Below are 15817 nucleotides of genomic sequence, written 5' to 3'. Positions count from 1 at the left end.
TGGTGGATCTTTTGATCTTTATCCTTCTCTTCGTTACCTTATGCGTGTGCTATGAGACAATAAGCTTTCAGAAAAATAAAATACTAAAATACTTATTCAGCAAGGCACAATAGTTTGTCTGTCCAGCTCAAGGACTGCAAACTGCATGACTATCAGCTTACAATGTTGACAGATTAATGAACCATTCTACAACTACTTACAGTCTCCTAAACTTAACAGAACATTGATTATATCAACATATATGTGTATATAAGAATAGAATATAACTTATAATATAATTTAATAAGTAAACTACTACTACTAATTTGATGAGTAAATTAAACTACTACTGCTAATTTATTACAACTGGAACACCAGCAGGGGGGTGGCAGGGCCGGGTGGGGTGAGCTGGGCAGTCAGTGGGGGTTTCCAGGTACTGCAGACTCTAATCTTGAGTAGCTGTAACCTCACAGGCAGAGTTTGACACCAACTCCCCTGTTTGTAGCTCCCCCACTTGCCCCAGCCTGAGATCTCAGCTGCACCATTTCAATCCAGCAGGTTTGGGTGCTGTTTACTCTTTTGGCTCAGTAAAAGCTGCAGACTGATGGGATCATAAGCTGTGGATGGGGGGGTGTGTCCCCAAGTCACAGCAAACAGTCCAAACAAGCATCATCCTGCAGGTCAGAAAATGGGAACTTCTGAAACTGCCTTCCTGCTTCTTTCCCAGGCAAAAGAAAACCCCCAAAGGGCTTCACTGAGATGTTCAGATGATCTCTGGTGTGTTGGTGCAGAAGTGTTCTGGTCCAAGCCCAACCTCGAAACTGCCACCACCTTTGCTTTGTAAGGCAGGACACATCCATGGCTGAGAGTAAAAGCCCAGAGGGTGAAATCCCAATGCTGCATCACAAAGAACTCTTTGGGACCTGATGGAAACAGTCCCTGAAGGAAAGTTAATCCATGGATGGTCAAAACTTGATGCTTCCAAGCCCCCCCTGGGTGCTCCTGTGGGCAGCCAGCTCTGGGGTGAGTGGGGCTTTCACTGGCTCTGTGGAAGGGCTGCAAACTGAATTTTGAGCTAAAAAGGAAGTTTCTACACCAAGTGTGTTTTAGTCTGTGTGCCACCCACAGAGACTATTTTGAGCAGAGCCAACAGCCCCCACAGCCTCCTGGCCCTGAAGCCACACGAGGTGACTCCCTGCCATGGGGGGCTTTAGGGGAAGCTGCACTGGGGCAGGGGCTGCACAGGGCACCCAGAAAGTGCTGCTTCATGTCCCTTTTTAGGCTTTTGGGGGTGTTTGTCTTCTTCTGTAATAAATAGCCCGGCTCAGTGCAGAGGCTGTGCTGGTTCTGTGCCTCAGACATCGCTGGTTACAGCACACGGGGGGTGTCTGCTTGGGAATTCCTGTCTGGAGTCATTCCTTGTGTATCGTGATGTCACAGCACAGCCCTCCCTGGGGAGGAAGTCACCCACCTGCCCTGCAAGGGGAATAAATGTGTGACAAAGGGTGCTGAGGGGTGAGAGTGCACGGAATGAGACCCAAACCCGCAGGGGCTGGAGTTACCTCAGCACATGGGCCACCCTTGGCTGTGCCCTCCTCACCCCGGGCCCTCAGTCAGCCCAGACCATTGTGCAAATACCAGAGTGAAGGTGAGACTCTGCAGGGTCTGGACTCTGGGGGTCCACACCACTGAAGCCTGGTGGATCCCAAGGCCTCTGCCACCTCCTGGGCAGGACTTTCTCCGACAGAGCTCAGAGCGCCCTGAACATTTGCAAAAAAACCAAAGCAAACCCACAACCACCTGAAACAAGACTCTGGTTTGCAATCAAGGGTTCCTCTGCATAACGGATGAGAGAACAAACATTTGTGCCATAAATTCAGCATGGAAGATGCTCCCAGCCGTGCTGGATCACCCCTTACAGCAGCAGCTCCCAGCCGGCGCCTTCGCTGGCTCCCAGAATGGGAAAAGCAAAACCAGCAGAGAGATGCAAGGGCTGAATGAGGACAGAGACAACCTGGACACCACGTGTGGAAAAGAGTTTATTGGAAGGAAACATGATGATATTTACAGGGGTAAACCCAGCGTGTGATCAGCAGAGCAAGGCAGTCCTGGCCCTTCATCCTTCCTGCCCAGTCAGGTCCATCTGTCCCTGCTCAGGTCTGTCTGTCCCATTGAGGACAGAGGAGCCCAGCATGTCAGTGATCCAGCATGCCAGTCCCATCCTGTCCCACTGGAGTAATTAATTTAAACCCTTTTTCTATAGCAAACTCACACAGGCTCTGGCAGAAGAGCAGGGAGAACATCCAGCTACGCATCTGCCATCACACTCAACTCCAGGGCAGCAAAGTCCCCCAGCCCCCAGAAACACTTTCTGAATGTTCTTCCTCCTGCCACCTTCTCCCTCTGTTGCTGTCACCTCTGGCTGTACCTGCAGGGATCAGGACAGGCCGTGGAGGCCTCAGGGACAGCCACAGTGTCACAGTGTCACAGAGCTGAGGCACAACTTTGCAGGGAGTTTATGCTTTGAAATGTGCAGAAAACATTAACTGCCACTTCTTGCTCCTTTTTCAAACACATCTGAACACGAGGCATCAACTTCAAGGTAGAAACTTCATCTCCCCCATGTGAAAGTAGAGGTTTACATCCGAGTTATTATCCTACTTGGGATAGAGGATTGGGAAGTTCAAGAGCACAGTTCAGGCAGCTTCCTTGTGAGGTTTAACTTCGGAGGAGTCACTTCACACCCCCTCCCATTCCCCTCTTTGCAGCACCTGGGTCTGGGTGCTGAGCTCAGGTGACTCCAGCCCTGGGTGACTGAACAAACACAGTGTCAACCAACAGGAATGATTTGCAAACAACTGAGCAGCAGACAAATGTGCAAATGTATCTGGTGGCTACTTCTGGATAATGAATGCATAATCTATCCCGACTCCCTTCCCTATCTGCTTCTGGATAATGCGTCTGTGAGCCTGAGTCAGGTTTATAAATGGTTGGCAACGAGAAAAACAGGCTGTGTTTGAGCCAAACATTATGTTCAGCAAATAAGGAGCAGTTTTGCCATGGACAGCTGCTGTGAGAGCCCAGTGTCAGAATCCCTCCAGTGCTCCAAGATTCCCATCCTGCCTTTGTGAGGTGCAGGATGCAACAGCAGACTTTTGCCTCTAAAATTTAATTTTATGCCTCAACTGCAGGCTCAAAAAGAGCAATATTGTATTCCTTCCCCATCTATCTGCTCATTAGAAAGTGGCTCTTACATTTATTTGGCTCAACTGCTGGGAATGCTCCAAGGAAAGCTAATTACAAGGTCATTGCAGTAAATTGCATTTGGTGGCATAACTCTGAGTCACCGGTTCAGGGCGTTTTCCCCCTTCCACCCCAGAGTAACTCATTCAACAAGCAGAAAAGTGAAGGAAAGCAGAAAAAAATTTAGGGATTCTCAGTGCATGAGACCTAATGGGGAGCCAGCATTCCCAAAGTGCCATGAGTTCTGTGTGTCCCAGTAAAGGCAAATTCTCCTGGGAGCAGTGACAAACTGGACACCAGAGATTTTCCAGTCAGTTTGGGAAATGAGGCTTACTGGCCACACAGTCCTGGAGCAGAGGAAGAGGAGCCTGAAACCATTTGGAGGCTTCCCAGGGCCACCCCTGCAGGAGCAGATTTGATTCTTCCCCCCAGGAAATCTGCTCTCCATCCACTCAACCCTTTGGGGAGCAGAGGAGTCACTTCACTGTGTTGGGTGGCGAAGGTGCCTCTTGGAGTGATCCTGCTGCTGGCTGAGGTGTCCCCACTGCAGCTCCTCACCCTGCAGGGACGAATTCCCAGGAGGAAGGGGCTCATTCCTCCTCAGTTGTGTGTTCTCAGTGAGGAAAGCTGCAGGTTGCAGTGCCTGGAGGATGCTTCTGTGTGGGCTGGTGAGGTGGTGCAGACCCTGAGGGGTGGCTCCTCCAGCTCAGCCATCTCTCCCCACGCTCCCAACAGATCCATCCTCACGCCTTCCGGATGATCCTTCCCGGTTTCCTCCAGTCCCTGTACCTCTCCCTGCGCACCGAGTGGACCAGGGGCCTGGAGAAGCTGGAGGGGCTGGATCTGGTGGCATTGCTGTGGAGGAACAAAGTGAGACATGGTTACTGGGGTGGGACAGAGCTGGGGCACAGCTGCTGCCTCCAGGGGAAGGACAGGAATTTTGGTTCACCACCACTGGTGCTAAGAGAAGGGCCAGTGCTGGATCCTGCTGCAGATCCTGATGCTCAAGGTGCCTGAGCTGCAGCCCCAGGACTGAACCTCCCCTGTGCACCCGAAGTGGTGGCAGGAACCTTCCCTGTCCCTGCTACTGGAGGTCTTGGGAAGAGCTGCTGAACTTCAAGTGCACAAATGTGAGCTCAGAACCCCCCAGACAGCCCATGAGAGCCCCAAGGTCTGTCCCCTCTCTCCAGGTGGGTCACTGAAAACAAACCCCTCCAAAACTTCAGATGCCTTTGAGCAGTTTTCCTTAAACCCCCTAAAGCAAACAACGTGCAGTCCTGGCTTTTCTTTGGGATTTTGCCACCCTTGTTTCAGTCCATGTTCTCTCAGGGGGGGTTATTCTGGATGTGAACCAACCACTCCATGAACCAAACACGCCATGAACCAACCACAGCTGTGCAGGGATGCCCAGGACAGTCTCGTGGAGCTGCCTGGGCTGCAGGACCAGCAGGGCTGTGTTCACCCCAGGCTCTTCTGGGGCGACTGAACACTCCAGCCCACTTGCCCTGGGCATTTCTCCTCTCTCCAGGCACTGTGTCCCAAGCTCTTCTTTCCTTCAGCCCTCCTGGCTGACACCTTCACTCCCCATTTTCATATCTAGATTTGCAAAGACTGCAAAAGACTGGCACAGCAAACATGCACAGTGTGCTGCCAGTGCTGGGGGTGAGGTGGGGCACAACAGTTCTGGAGGAATTTGGAGTGACATTCATGTGGAGTCCTGCCCCCACCCCTGCAGGAAGGGCTGTGCCTTGGTGATCTCTGGGTTTGGTGACTGGAGATCTCTCCTCTTTCCAGATCCTGCTCAGAGACCTTCCTCCTGTGATTCCCAGTGACTTTGTCAATAAACATTGTCCAGAGGAGCCAGAGGGTACTCTGAGGGCTGAAGAAGAGCTGGAGGTGTTCAGCCTGGAGAGGAGAAAGCTCCAGGGAGACCTGAGAGCCCCTTCCAGGGCCTAAAGGGGCTCCAGGAGAGCTGGAGAGGGACTTGGGATAAGGCAGTGGAATGACAGGACAAGGGGGAATGGCTTCCCACTGCCAGAGGGCAGGGTTAGATGGGATATTGGGTAGAAATGCTTCCCTGTGAGGGTGGTGAGGCCCTGGCACAGGTTGCCCAGAGAAGCTGTGGCTGCCCCTGGATCCCTGGAAGTGTCCAAGGCCAGGTTGGACGGGGCTTGGAGCAACCTGGGCTAGTGGAAGGTGTCCCTGCCCACGGCAGGGGGTGGAACCAGATGAGCTTTAAGGGCCTTTCCAACCCAAACCAGTCTGTCATTCTGTGATCTAAGCACTGGAGGAAGGGAGAGCAGGGAGCAGAAGTGCCTTGGGATGCCAGAGGAGGCTGATGAATGGAGGCAGGGGCGGGGGAGCCGCCAGCCACTCCAGGAGCGGAGGAAGAGGGAGCTGTGGAAAAGCTGTGAATGTGAGAAAAAGCTGCCTCACAACAGAGCCTGTTACTATCCAACGGCCACAAAAGGATCTGCCTGGGCTGAGGCTGCGGCCAAGAGAGAGCACACTCATGTCCTAATTAGCCTGCTGCTTTATAACTTAATTTCCTAATTGGTTTTCACGTTAATTAGTTCTAACAGGCCGGGGAGGTGGCAGCTCAGGCCCTGTGGCAGGAGATGGAGCTTCACCTCCACAGCACTGGCCCAGCTCCAGGCTGTGCCCTCACTTCCATCTCATCCAAGGAGCTCTGCCTTGCTGCTGCCTCAGGGTTAAGCTCTTACAGGAAGGTTTTGAGTGGCTGCCTTGGCAATGCCTGTAAATCCTTCCTAAAATACCCCTCAGGTCACAGACCACACCAGTGCCCTCCCGGCTGGAGGTGGCACCCAGCAGTGCCAGGGCCCCACAGCCACTGCCACCAGGGCTGAGCTGGGCCAGGATGGGTGTCCCAGGTCCCTGCTCTCACCCTGGTGCAGGTGCTGTGCTGCTCCTGACCTGATGTGAGGCATCAGGAACCTTTATCCCGCTGCTGAGCCAAGGCTTGGACTCTACGGACAGCCAGGCTACAGATGTGGCAACCATTTCTGAGCACTTTCCAAGGCCAAGACTAGACTGAAGGGTGAACATCTGGCTCCAGCTGTGCTCTCCAAGCACTGGAAACCTGGTCTTGTGGGCTCACCAGTCAAGAAACCTCAGCATTATTAATTCATTGGGGGGGTGTGAGCCCAGGCTACACCAGAATCAGGGTGTCCACTCAGGACAATCTTAATTCCACTGAAAGGATCCCAGTTCATCCCGTAATTTTCCAGTTCTCTGGGTCACAGAGCTTCACCTGTTTATGGAGCAACATGTGAAGGATTCATGTGACAAGGGCAGACCTGGTGGCTCTGCTTTCCCAGGCTGGCTGAGGTCAGCCAGAGGAGCAGCAGGAGCAGGGACAGCTCAGATGGAGAGGGCTGGGATGCCTCCAGGGGCTGGGGCTCTGCACAACTCATCTGGCTTGGTCTCACCTCCCCAAATGAGGTGGCAGCCCTTAGAGATTTTTGGGTTTGGTGGGATACCTAATTCCCTTAGGTTCCCTATAAAAAAAACCCAGTTCTATGACATTTTCCTGGCTGCTTGACGCAAGTTTTTTGGTGGCTTCTAGTAAATCAAATAAGTCCATTTGGTTTTCTCTCTTGCATCAGGGTGCCCCAGAGCTCAGTGCAAGTTGTGTCCCAAGTCCTCCCTGCACTCTGCCTTGAAGACAGTGACGAAATCTGCCTCTGACCTCAATCAGAATCCAGCCAGCCCCTTCTCTTTCAAGCTATTTCTGCACTGTCTCCACCCATGGCAGTGTTCCCAGTGCTAATCATTTCACTTGTACAAGGTGCAGCTCAGCTTTGCTGGTCTGGAAATCCAGCCAGGGAATGTTATCCCTGAACTGCAGATGAAGAGGTTGGGAGCTGCTGGCTACTGATTTCCATCAGCCCCGGGAGCTTCCTCACTCCACTGCTTTCCCTGGGGGGGTCTTGTCTGTGGAGACACCTTTGGGGGGTGTTTGTGCAGCACCAGGCACAGGAATTGCTGCTGGGAATGAAGTCTGCCAGAGGATTAGGATGAGGAGTGAGCTGTGAGCTCACTCGAGCTGCAGCCGTCAGACCTGGAGCAAACTGGGTCACTGGCATCTTTTCAGGTCCAAGGCTATGAGGTGTTGGTGTGCCACGGCCTGAAATCTGGCAGGAGGTGAATTTTGGGTCCTGGGGTGCAAGTCTGTAATCACACAGCTGATGGAAGCTGTCAGGAGATCTTTCATTACAGGACCCCAGCACTGCTGACCCAACCACTGCCCCAGACACTGTTACGTGTGAGCGAGATGTGAACAGAAGCAGAGCTGAATTTTAAGGACATGCAGCATTTTTTGTTTATGTCCTTATTTCTCCAGCTCATTTTTGTTGTTGGGCAGAAAACAAGGGATTGGTGTAGTGGGCACAGCCCAGAGAGTGGGAGGAGACGGAGAGATAGTGACATGCACAGTAGTGATTTAACATGAAATACTCTGATTGCAGGAGTCTCTGGAGGTTTGTGCCTCATTGATGAATATCATGCATGAAGTGTAGCTCCTCTGCTGCCCACATTTTTCTCTTCCAGGTGAGGTGTTTGGGAACCTGAGTCACGGCAAATATGCTGAGTTACAGCCCATTTCCACAGGAAAAAACCCCAGTTACAGGCATGTTTATCTGCAAGTGTGTCAAATGCACGGGATGCTCAGACAATACAGGCTCAAAGGATTAACAGACCTTAATCCTCACCCTGTGCATTAATGCCCAGCAGAGGAGACAGACACACACACATCTATAAAGACTGACACAAACACACACAAAAGACAACGTTTCCCCCCAAAACATCCCCGGGCTGTGCCCCTTTGGGACCAGAATAAGCATCAACTCACCTCGAGGACCAAACTGGACCCGCCTGCTTCTTTGGCTTGGCCATCTGCTTCTGGTACTCCATCCAGCCACTCACCAGCTCGTGGAGGATCATCACGTAGAGAAGGAAAATAAGAATCCTGGGATCCATGCGTGGCACCTCGGGGTCTGCTTCATTGGGTACAGGTGACATTGGCTCGGGAGCAGCCGGGGGGGAGCAGCTCCTGCGGCTCGGGCTCGGGGGGAGCCGGAGGGATGCAAAGGTTGCTGCTGGAGAGCAGCCCGGCAGGCTGGGCTTTGTGCGGAGTGAATTAGCGCCGGAGAAATCCCCGGGGGGATCCGAGCCCGGCGTCTATCGCGGTGAGGCAGCACAAACACGGCTCGGAGGCTACGGACGCGTCCTCCCGCGGGGTGGGTCACATCTCCGGGGGCTCCGTCCCTCTGTGTCCCTCTCCCTCGTGCTGTGTCTGCATTACTCCGCAGCCATGAGCTTCCCACACTTTTATTGCGGGAGCAGCCCCCCCCCTTTGGTTGGTGGAGGGGGAGAGGTGGCTGCTGTGCCCGCACACCGGAGAGGGAGGGGAGAGGGGGAGAGAAGGAGAGAGGGAGAGAGCACTGTCTGGCTGCAAAGAATAAATCAAAACCCCAGTCAGTGATTCGGGATTCTCCGAACTGTTTCTTCCCAATGTCTCAGGATTTTGGGATGCACCGAGCCAGTGCTGGACTGAGAGTGCTGCTGAGTATTTTTTTTTCTCCTCCTCGGTTTTCTCACACTCTTATTTTGTTTTCCTCGTTGTTGTTATTCCTTACCTAAATATTCAGCTGCTGTTTCCCCCCGTGGTGAGGCTCTGACTGGCATCTGACGTGCAGGAAACCTGATTCCACATCATCCAGTCTTTCCACACCAGGGCTCCTCTCCCGGCCCCTCCAGCTCTTTTGGTTTAGAGGATTTTGATAACTGAGATCTGATTGTGCCTTCAGATCACGGAATCATGGAATGGTGTGGGTGGAAAAGGCCTTAAAGCTCATCCAGTCCCACCCCCTGCCATGGGCAGGGACACCTTCCACTAGCCCAGGTTGCTTCAAGCCCCGTCCAACCTGGCCTTGGACACTTCCAGGGATGGGGCAGCCACAGCTTCTCTGGGCAACCTGGGCCAGGGCCTCCCCATCCCCTCAGCCTCTCCCTTCCTTCCCCCATGGACCTGTGCCTGGAATTTCTAGCTGGATAAAAGCAAAACCCAGCCTTGTTTAGACATTTGTATAAACCAAGCAAAGAAAATACCCCCAGGAACGTGTTTCTAAGACCATCTTACTCAAAATTCATGTTATTCCAGTGCAATCTTCCCGTAAGTGAAACAATAAGCTCTCAATAAATAACTATCAGGAGAAAACCTACCTGTGCTTAACAGAGCTGTGCCAATTGGGTGCAAAAAAATTGCCCAGGGGAGGGACAAACCCAGTGACCCTCATGATCCTCCACAGCTCCTGCATAAACACCGGGACCACTGGGCTTGCTCTCCAACAGGGAATGGGGTTGCACATGCTGGGGAGTGGGATCCAAGGGCAGGTGTGACACCCCATCACACACCATCCCACAACAAACTCACCACCAGGAAGCTGCTTCTCCCCCAACCCAGGTTACATCACTTGGGGGTTTAACACTTGAGGTCGGAGGTTTCTCAGACACTTCTGCCCTTTGTAAGTGCAGAAAAGTGTGAAGAAGTCAGACAGTTTATAGTTATGAAGTACAAATCTGATACACATTAAATGCTGATTACATGATACATCTGCACAGGAAATAAACCCAAGGGCAGCACCAACATCCCAGATAAAGCTGCGCCTCAAAGTGCTGTGTGACAAAGTGCCAACTCCTCATGAGTCCCAGAAGTGCTGAGTAACTCTCTAAACTGGGAGGGGAAGATCTCATGGATGGGAGTGAGCGAGTGAATGAAACGAGCCAGGACTGGAGGTGTTCTAAAAGCTCCGAAAATGGGAATTCTTGAGGTTCTCCATGGAAGGATAGTGGAGCTGTTCCCATGGCAACGGAGGCAGTTGCCAGGCTGCAGGCAATGGGTTCCAGTGGATGGTACAAGTCCTACGTGGGGAGGGATTTCAGGCTAAGGACAACACTGAGATTTTATACATATGCAATTTTTGATGAGTAAAGCCAACGTGACTCCTTTGTTCCAGGGGGAGCAGCTTCTCACACAGAATCAAAAGAGAGACATTACCAGGGTAAGAGCAGCAGAATAACTCAAAACAACTCACTCAGGCTTGTGAGAGATGCTCCATCTTTCAAATAAAAATAATACTTAATACTACACAGGGCAGAAAAGCCAAAACTCGTGAGTTACTGTCAGAGCCCACAACACAGCAGCTGTTTCCAAACTGTGACTAGTCACGAGCAATAAGTTCTTTGACAAATGAGTCACAAAAATTTAGAATTTGGAGCCATTACAGCCCGTTTTGGGAGGGCAGAGAGCAGGGTGGGACTGGCCATGCTGCTGAGGGACCCCTGTGGTGGCCGTACAGGGGGTACAGGACCCCTGTCACAGCTGTGGGGTGCCCTGAGGTCCCTCACAAAGCTGTTGGTGTTTCCCCTCTGCTCCCCAGCCTGGAGGTAGATTTAGATCAGATACTGGGAAGAAATCCTCCCCTGTGAGGGTGGGCAGATTGCCCAGAGAAGCTGTGGCTGCCCCATCCCTGGAAGTGTCCAAGGCCAGGTTGGATGGGGCTTGGAGCAACCTGGGCTAGTGGAAGGTGTCCCTGCCCATGGCAGGGGGTGGGACTGGATGAGTTTTAATGTCCCTTCCAACCCAAACCAGTCTGGGACTCTGTGATTCCATAACTTCACCCCAGGGGCACAGCCTTGGTGTTGTGCTGGAGAAGTCTGGTGGGAGCAGAAGCACCTCTGCAGATCCTCCACTTGCTCAGATCCTCTCAGTGGAGCCCAGCAGCATTTTGCAAACTCACCGTGGCTTCCTGAGCTGGGAGCAATCAACAGCTGGGTTGCTGCCCTGTTTGATAACCATCAGTACACCACAGATAAGCCAATAAAATGTGTATACAGGGTTATCACATAACAGGCACCTGCTGAAACAGAGCTCACCTGCAGAGCAGAGCCTTGATCTGCTTCTCCAGTTGTCCATTGCTGTAATGGAGAGCCAGGACTCCTCAGGGACATCCCCTCCCTCTCCTGCTGCTTTCAGACAATTCCACAGAAACCACAAGTAGGTCAAACCTGGCTGAAGGCCGAGTGAAAGGAGTGGCGTGGAATAAAGTTCCCCAAGCCTGAAAGGAGGGGGAAGCAGGACCTGAGGTGGTGTCAGAGAGCCTGGAATTCAAGCAGGCTCTGAAGAACAGGGAAGGAAAAGCAGGCTCTGGGATACAAAACATTTGGTGGGGCAGAAACCCACAGAGAGGACAACTGTGGCAACTCCCAGTGTGAGCTGACACAAAGGGGATGGGGCAGAGGGGAGCACTGACAAAATCTCTTTCCTAAGCAGCAGCATGTCAGGTTTGCAATTCCTTTGTGAAACCAGGGTGGAAATGAGGCCAAGCTCCTTTGTCCAGGGCTCAGTCCAGCTGGTTGGGCTGGAAGAGAAACCCAGAATAATTGTGTAGTCACCGAGCCCTTCATTCCTTGCAAACCTGGCTGCTGCAGCATTCCCATTCCTTTGGGCTGCACTGTTGGAGCAAGGACACTGAGGAACAGGACTGTGTCACTCTGCTCCTCAGGGCCTGTTTCCTTTGGTGTTGGGTGACAATCTAAGCCTCTTTACTGCTAAAGAGCTTTCCAGAAACAGAGGTAGTAGGTGCCAGTCAGTATTTATATCCATTGCAGCTCCAAGGACACACTCCAGCACCAAAGATCACCTTCCTCCAGGCTCCTGGGAAGCACCCATTGCCTCATTCTTCCACTTGGAATGTGGTGTCATCACTAAAAAATGGGAAACCCCACCTCCCTAAGGCTCAGCATCGACCCAGAGCTCTCCCAATCTCCAAGGTGCATCACAAAAAGGCAGCAATAATTGTTTTGTTGCAGCAAGTCAGGGTTGACCTAAACTGTGTGTTTGACTTATTCCAATTATTGGCTTTTCAGAAGGAACTCCTGATTTTCACTGGAAAGACAGAGATCTGGGTTCCTGTTGTTTGGGGCCCTCCAGACAGCAGGATAGCTCTGGGAACATCAAACCTCCCACACACAGGCTGAACTGAGAGATCAGGACAAGCAGCTCCTGCAACAGGCCATGGGGTCATGGTCCAAAATTCCTGTGGGATCTAGAAGGTGCAGTGACCCCCCCCCAGGCAGAGTCAGGCCACAAACACCTGCAACTGCAAGTCCCTCTGCTTAGATACAGCACTGGCCAGGGTGGATTGGAGGTCTGGGGTCTTCAAACCCCCCAAGCAGGACCCTGTTATTTGCAGGGGTGCTTCCTGCATCCCCCCCCACTCTGGTGCTCAGCCAAAGCCCTTGAGTGTTGTCCTGTTGGGATGGGTGAGATGGAAAACAAACTCCCTTTGGCCGCTCTTCAAGGAACCCGCCTGCAAAAATCCCTCTGCAATTATGGGATTGTTCAGCAGAGATTAAACAGCCCACGGTGCTCATTGGGAGGGGAACAAACTGGGAACTGGCTGTGACCTACTGGACCAAATGCTTTGCTGTTGCTACCCAGGCTTTGTTGCACAAGCAACCAACCAGTGACATTTCCAAGGAGGCCTCGTGAGCAGCTCAGGGGAACAAACATCACCTGCACACACAGCCCTGCCTCTCCCAGCACACCAGTGCTCCCTTCCCCAGCTCGGAAGTCAAACAGATCTGGAAGGAGGGAGGAAAGTGGACACAGAACTGCCAACAGATCCAGGAGAGAGAGCAGCTCTCAGCCTTCCCAGCAGGCAGGAAAATGGAGTTTCAGAGTTAAAAGGCAAAAGAGGCATTGCAGAGTCTGTCAGCACCTTCCATTAGCTCACAGGAGTCAACAGTTAACAAAAGACAAAGAACAGATGCCATGAGACACGTTTCTTCTGAGGATTTTCACTTGTTTCTGCTTACAAATGTGGTTGAAAAAATGGCAATATGAAACTTGTACTCTTAATCATCCGATTGCTTTGTATCAGAGTGCTAGTGACTCACCCCCAGGATTTTATACACATTTCACCACTTTTGTGTTGTTAACCCTCATCAGGCAACACAGCTTGGGCACAGCAAATTGATGCTGGTCTGAGGGCAAGAAATAATATTAAAACTACAAGTAATAATAATTGTCTTCTGAGTTCTGGATTGGGTTTTATGATAACAGAACAAGAACTAGCACGGGTTTAGTCCGACTCAAACTGGATGGCTGGTTACAGGAATTACCACAGAAATATCTGTGAGGGTGGGGAGGCCCTGGCACAGGTTGCCCAGAGAAGCTGTGGCTGCCCCATCCCTGCAAGTGTCCAAGACCAGGTTGGACGGGACTTGGAGCAACCTGGGCTAGTGGAAGGTGTCCCTGCCCGTGGCAGGGGGTTGGAACTGGATGGGCTTTAAGGTCCTTTCCAACCCAAACCAGGCTGGGAGTTGATCTTTCCCACTTTCTTGCCACACAGAACTTCCATTCACAGGACCTGCAGAAGGAGGAGAGACACCAACCCTCCCTGCTGGGCTGCCTCTCACCCAGGCAGAGGTGGAGCTGTGCTCTAACACTGATGCTTTCCCCCTTTCCTGAGCACAGGCCCTGCTGAGGAGGAGAAGCAGCACAAGGACTCAGCCCAGGTGAGACACCTTTGCCCCTTGTGCAAGTGTTTTGCAAGAAAAGGAAGCTGGTTTCACTGCATCCAGTCGTTCAGCTTTGTCCTTCTCCTCAAACTCCCCTGGCAGGTCCAGCAGGCCAAAATCCACCCACACAGATGGTTTGGCTGCTTTCTGAGAGGTTACCCTTCCTGCTGGACCGACCTCCTTATCTGCAGTGTGCTCTCCACGTGCTAAATGGATTCTCCTCGAATGGAATCTCCTCTCCTGCTGATGGTCCTTCTTGCACTACAGGGGGCAAGAACAGAGAAGGGACCTGGGAAGGAGCAGGGAATGCAGAGGATATCCAGGAATGGCAAAGCCTGGAGCAACCACAGGGCCGCAGCCCTGTCTGGTGTGTCCTCAACACTGAGTGACCTTGAGTGCAGCTGCTCTCAGTCCATGTTTTACACCCACCTGAACCTCCAAGGAGCTGATTTGCCCTTGTTTTTAAGGCTGAGCCTGGCTCTGGTGCTGGCAAGGATAACCAGAGCATGCCTGAGACATGAGGATGGAGCTTGGACTGATACACAAGCCCTGCAGAGCTCAGTCCTGACTCACACAACAGCCTGGATGGGAAACAAAGGTCAGAAAGAAGGTGGAGAGTGCAGAGAGCTCTGAGGTCACAGCAGGATCTATCAGAGCTGCAAAGACAGTTGCAGAAACACTTCCTCCTCCTGAAAAGCTGCTCCACCAGGACATGTCTCCAGGGATACAGATGTATTCACAGGGGCATTTGTATGCCAGGACCACTGTACAAAAGGAAGCATGGAACAGTATCTGTGTGCCATCCATCAGAACTGGGTTGCAGAGGCCATGAACTCTGAATTGCCCCACGTGCTCAGTCCCCTCTGCTTCTGGAGAGACTCAGAGCACGAGGGCACAGCTCCTGCCCCACACAGCCCTGCTGCTGGGCACCTCCAAACACCACCTCCCTTCAACTGAGACAACCCCAACATAAGCAGAGCTAAAACAGCATTTACGGCAGCTGCAAATACCCTTGTACCCACCCACAGGCAAAATCGGGGCTGTTCTCCACCCTCAAATGGCTGAACTAGTCTGCAAAAGGAGTTAAGAAGAAAATAAAGATATAGAAAAAAAATTAACTCTATCCCAGCTGAAACCAGGACGGGAAGTAACAAGATTTTTCGTGTCACTTCATTTTCTGGGCTACATGCAACTCTTCCAAAGTGAAAGACAGACATTCACTCTGAGAAGCTGGGAAAAAAGGGATCCTCATTTAGAGGAAAAGTCCCAAACCCAACCCCCCACCACGCACAACTCACCAGAATTACCCCAAAGCCTGAAGCTTGCAGCAGCTCTGCCAGAAAAATCTCTTGGAGAGGGATAACTCAGTTTTCTGCTGTGCAGCATCTGCTCCAGCCTTTGTCAGACACTCCTTTCCATGTCCACCTTCCCTCCAGCCATCTGCACCACAACCCATCCATTGTTCCCAACCGCTTTTCCAAGGGATCCAGCACCCACAGCACTAAGAACAGGGTGTTCTGCCAAGAAGCAGATGCTTTTGAGCATTCACGAGTGTGAGGGTGCCTGACAGTGCCTTCAGCTGTCCCATTCCCACCTCTTGTCACCCTGTAAGTGCCAGTCTCACAGAGCCTGAAGCACCTCGCTGGGCTCTGGGTTACTCTGATCTCCCAGCAAAGCCCTCAGTGAGGACCAGGCTGCTCAAACTGATTAGAATTCATTGTAAAAATTCACTCCCCGGTCAGGCATGGCAGGTTTGGAGAGAATACACAGTTTGTTCACGTCACAGGCATCACACCCCTGTTGCAAAGACACACTGCGACCTGAGTGTGAGTAGGGAGCGATCCCAGCTCCCTGCCAGGGATCCCAGGGCAGGCAGGGCTGCACCACCCTCTAGTGCACACCCACAGCAGTGCCTGCCCGCACTGCAGCCCTGCCAGCCCCGGGAGCACGGCCAGGACAGGGCAGCGGGGAAAAGATTAGGCAAAAGGAA

This window comes from Neopelma chrysocephalum, unplaced genomic scaffold, assembly GCF_003984885.1.
Source record: "Neopelma chrysocephalum unplaced genomic scaffold, ASM398488v2 Primary Assembly neopelma1_74, whole genome shotgun sequence".
NCBI classification, from domain to species: domain Eukaryota; kingdom Metazoa; phylum Chordata; class Aves; order Passeriformes; family Pipridae; genus Neopelma; species Neopelma chrysocephalum.
This window is presented reverse-complemented; position numbering follows the sequence as displayed.